The sequence below is a fragment of the Micromys minutus genome (genome assembly GCF_963924665.1).
Source record: "Micromys minutus genome assembly, chromosome: 6".
Taxonomy (NCBI): domain Eukaryota; kingdom Metazoa; phylum Chordata; class Mammalia; order Rodentia; family Muridae; genus Micromys; species Micromys minutus.
In genome coordinates, this window is record NC_137975.1 from 57,199,553 (window position 1) to 57,203,540 (window position 3,988).

At 42.6% G+C, this 3,988-nt stretch overlaps 1 pseudogene across 1 annotated transcript; it reads left to right on the forward strand.

Annotated features, from left to right (window-relative positions):
• The first annotated feature begins 2,700 nt into the window (after nt 1–2,700).
• On the forward strand, nt 2,701–3,029 carry LOC308421323 (prothymosin alpha-like; annotated as a pseudogene). The gene has a single exon. The product of its transcript is annotated as a prothymosin alpha-like (transcript).
• Nucleotides 3,030–3,988: the final 959 nt, after the last annotated feature.

Genomic DNA, 3,988 nt, shown 5'->3' on the forward strand with positions numbered 1-3,988 from the left:
TGGCCAATCTCTATTTTCCCATCTTTTGTGCCTTTTTTGAGGTGGTCAGGCATACCTGTGACAAAGGAAAGGTCACCAAGTGGGTCTGATTTTTTAGTGGGTACACGCAGTGTGTCTGTGGTTTCTGAACTGGTGTCAATTCTGTAGTCCAGTGACTATTCTATGACTATTCTATGTTGAGAATATGACTATGAATCCTGAAGGTAGGTAAGTGGTGTGCAGACATAGTAACTACTAAACAAAAAGGGTTGTAAGTCTTTTGTCTTCTAACATTAATATCAAGAATCTAGCAGACCATACAAGGACGGTTTCATGTACTTGGTACATAGTGAAAGGTTTGGTCCTCCTTGAATGATTCACAAAGACCAAGTAGCTTGCCTTTCTCCCTCTAGGAGGATCGCTTGTGACACTCAAGGAGCAACTTGTCCTTGATTATCCAGCAGTGCTCACTGTGTAACACTTCTCAACATAAAACAGAGCAGCAGATCTTCAAGCTGGTACCCCATGCAAGCCAAAGAGTCCCTCTTCTGAATGCAGACACCCTCTTTACACAACACTAAACCACATCGAAAAGATAGTACATGCCCCCCCCCCCCCGTAGGCTCATATATTTGAATGCCTAGTCATCAGGGAGTGGCACTGCTTGAGAAGGATTGGGAGGTGTGGCCTAGTTGAAGGAAGTGTGTCATAGGCAGGGCTTTGAAGTTTCAAAAGTCCAAGCCAAACCCAGTCTCTTTCCCTTCATCTCTCTCTCTCTCTCTCTCTCTCTCTCTCTCTCTCTCTCTCTCTCTCTCTCTCTCTCTCTCTCTCTCTCTCCTGTGTGTTGCCATGCTCTCTGACATGATGATAATGGGTTAAAACCCTGAAACTATGAACCAGCCCCAATTAAATGCTGTTTTTAATAGGAATCTTCATGGCCATGGTGTCTCTTCAATACAATAGAACAGTGACTAAAACAGCCAAGAACTTGCTAGAATATTCAATAATAAGAAAAGAAGTGTAAGTCTCCCTGCCTTAGGCAGCAGTAAGAATGTCTTACATTACTCCATCCCATACTTTTAAATAATATTTTGAAGTATAGTAATTTTTTAAAAAAAATCCATGCTGCTAAGTGATAGATTGAAAGTATAGAGGTAGGGATTGGAATAGTTTACTGTGAACCCCCAGGACCCACACAAAAACTGTGGCACATATCTATAGTCTTAGTGCTGGGGGTAGGGAGATAAGTGGATCCCCTGAGACTCTCTAATCAGCTACTCTGGCCACGTCAGTGAGCTTTGGATACACTGAAAGACCATGCTTCAAGCAATACGGTGGAAAGCAACAGAAAGACACCTGATACTTACATTTTACCACCTCAGCAAGCATATGCACACAGACACACATGCACTCACACAGAGCCCTCCCCCGCCCCCTCACATACACACATCCCACCCCACACAGACACGCGTGCGCACACACATACACACATACGAGGACTAAACAGGAACCTCGTGGTAGTTTGAATATGCTTGGCCCACAGTGAGTAGTACTGTTAGGAGGTGTGGCTTTGTTGGAGGCAGTGTGTCACCGTGAGGGTGGGCTTTAAAATTCTACCCAGTGTAGAAGAGTCTGTCTTCTCCTAGCAGCCTTCAGATGAAGATGTAGAATTCTCAGCTCCTTACACACCATGCCTGCCTGAACACTGCCATGTTCCCATTTACACAATAATGGACTGAACCTCTGAACCTGTAATCCAGCCCCAATGAAGTATAAATCCTTTTTAAGATTTGCCTTGGTCATGGTGTCTGTTCACAGCAGCACAGCCCTAACTGAGATTAGCCTGTTTGTTATTTTCACTCTAACTCTCTACTTCCCACCAAATGCACACATTCCTTTCTTTCTCTCACTATATTTTTTATTCATTTTGACCAGTGTCTGTTATTCTCTATTTCCTGCCACACATGACAATCCCCTACACACACATCCTCAGGCCAATCTGATCTAGTCAACTCCTCAGATGAGGCTTATCTCAAATGAGTCTAGGCTGTGTCAGGTTGACCGTCAAGGCTAACTAGAACACTCTGAACTCTGGTCATGACCAAAAGCAGTATGTGTGTTTCTCTTGCTCCAGATGAACATGATCACAGACGATGAGAAAGAGAATCCATCTCCCGGAGTGGGCAGCTTGTGGGAAGGAATATCCTTTGTTCTTGAGCCTTTCTGCGAAATCTTAAGCAAATTTTTCCATCACCCCAAGTAAAGGGGTCAGCACAGAGACAACCGAGGTCCCTTCTAGCTAGAATGTTTTCTGGTTCTGATATGAATCAAAATCCTAAGAAGCTAAAAGGTCAGCGAGAGAGTCTTTCCATGCATAGGTACTCGCTGATACCACTCGAGATATGGAACCAACCTCAGACCTCTCAGTTCCATTCAACTATCTTCTCCCTCACGCCCCCACCCAGGTACCCAGCTGCTGCAACACAAAGACCCCACAGGGTCCACACCTGCAGGCACACATGTACATGAAGATTGTTGGCTCTTAGAAATAGCTACATCCCACTGGCTGCTCTGAAAAGCCATCTTTGCACTGTTCTCGGGTGCTCCACGCTCACTGCTGCCATCTTCGCTGCCCACCACCTCCTCCAACGCTTTCTCGCCAGAGTCCTCGAACTCGACTGATCCCTTACTCGCAGCATCAGACCACCAGCGTGCCCCACCATGTCAGATACGGCAGTGGACACCAGCTCCGAGATCACCACCAAGGACTTAAAAGAGAAGAAGAAAGTTGTGGAGGAGGCAGAGAATGGGAGACATATACCTGCCAATAGGAACGCTCAAAATGAGGAAAATGGGGGGCAGGAGGCTGACAATGAGGTAGACGAAGAAGAGGAAGAAGGTGGGGAGGAAGAGGAGGAGGAAGAGGAAAAAGATGACGATGACAAAGAGGATGGAGATGAAGATGAGGAAGCTGAGGCTCCTACGGGCCGGCGGGTAGCTGAGGATGACGACGTTGACACCAAGAAGCAGAGACTGATGAGGATGACTAGACAGAAAGAGGAAAAGCTGACCTTACACACAGTGACCATTCACCCTCCACTTCCTCGCTTAGAGAAGCAGGCCCCGCCCACAGGGGCAGTGCCACCCACAGATGACATGTGTTCTCCACCACCCCACCAAAACCACAACATGAATTGGCAACATGGGGGGAAAAAAGAACCAGAACTTCCCAGGCCCTGCTTTTTCTCTTAAAAATACTTTTAAAGGAAAATATTTTTGTATTTTTCTATTTACATTTTATATTTTTGTACATATTGTTAGCGGTCAGCCATTTTAAATGATAACGGGCGACTGAGCCTTCAGAGCGTTTTCTGTCCTACTTCAGACTTTACTTGTGGTGTGACCATGTTCATTATAATCTCAAAGGAGAAAAAAAAAATCTTATTCCGAGCATTTCAGTAACTTTTTTTGTGTATGTACCTAGCTGTACTATAAGTAGTTGGTTTGTATGAGATGGTTAAAAAGGCCAAAGATAAAAAGGGTTTTTTTCCTTTTTTTTTTTTTTTTTTTTTTTTTTTTTTTTTTTTTTTTTTTTTTTTTTTTTTTTGTCTATGAAGTTGCTGTTTATTCATTTATTTATTTATTGGCCTGTTTGATGTATGTGTGAAACAATGTCCAAATATAAACCAGAATTTTATTTTGATGAGTTGTTCTAAAAAAAAATAGCTACATACTTTTAACCCCTCTCTACTAAAAAGAGCCTAATTTCCTCTTGCTTTTTATAACACGTTTTCTGTATGGATTGTTGGACAGTTAACAATGTTAATATTTGCTTTATATTTTAGACTGTAAATAGTTCTAAAAGTACCCTTTTATTCTCACCAAAACCTCTGCAATAATATATTAATATATTTATATATTAATATATTTACTTGAGAATCAAAAGCAAAAAAAAAAAAAAATGCTACTAACCTCAGATCACATAAGAAGTTAACAGTGGAAACTTGAA